This window comes from Chrysochloris asiatica, unplaced genomic scaffold (assembly GCF_000296735.1).
Source record: "Chrysochloris asiatica unplaced genomic scaffold, ChrAsi1.0 scaffold00193, whole genome shotgun sequence".
NCBI lineage: Eukaryota > Metazoa > Chordata > Mammalia > Afrosoricida > Chrysochloridae > Chrysochloris > Chrysochloris asiatica.
Window position 1 is genome coordinate 4440836 of NW_006408711.1, and position 1074 is coordinate 4441909.

Genomic DNA, 1074 nt, shown 5'->3' on the forward strand with positions numbered 1-1074 from the left:
AGAAAGATGAGGCTTTCTACTCCCGTAAGGATTTACACCCTCGGAAACCCTGTACAGGGTCGCTATGGGTCGGAACCGACTCGACGGCACATAACAACAACAACAACAAGGAAGACCAGTTAATACCACTATTATTCAAATTTACACACCAACCACTAAAGTCAGTGATGATGAAATTGAAGAATTCTACCAACCATTTCAGTCTGAAACTGATCAAACATGAAATCAAGATGCATAGATAATTACTGGTGATTATAATGCAAAAATTGGAAACAAAGAGGAAGAATCAGTAGTTGGAAAACATGGAGCTGGTGACAGAAATGATGCTGGAGATCACAGGATAGAATTTTGTAAGACCAATGACTTGTTCATTGCAAATAACTTTTTTTCAACAACATAAAGGGCAACTACATACATGGATCTCACCAGACAGAATACACAGGAATTAAAGTGACTATATCAGTGGGAAGATATATGGCTCACTATCGTCAACCAAAATAAGACTAGGGGCAGACTGTGGAACAGTCTCATATAGAATTCCAGGCTTAAACAGAAGAAAATTAAACAAGTCCAAGAGAGCCAAAAAACATACTTGAATATATCCCACCTCAATTCAGTGATCATCTAAAGAACAGATTTCCACCACTTGTCTGTCAGTTTATCATACTGTGGCAGCTTGTGAGTTGCTATGATTCTGGAAGCCATGCCACCAGTATTTTAAATACCAGCAGGGTCACCAATGATGGACAGGTTTCAGATAAGCTTCCAGACAAAGAAAGACTAGGAAGAAGGAGTGACGAACTACTTCCGAGTATTTACTCACTGAAAACCTTATGAATAACAGAAAAAAGACTGTCAGATATAGTGCCAGAAAATGAGCCGCTCAGATTGGAAGACACTCAAAATGCAACTGGGGAAGAGCTGCCTCCTCAAAGTAGAGTTGACCATGATGACACGAATGTAGTAAAGCCCATGGGAGAAAAGCCCGCAGGACCTTCATTTGCTGATGGGGCACAACTCAAAAGGAAGAGAAACAGCTCTAAACATCCATTAATAACCATAACACGGAATGTA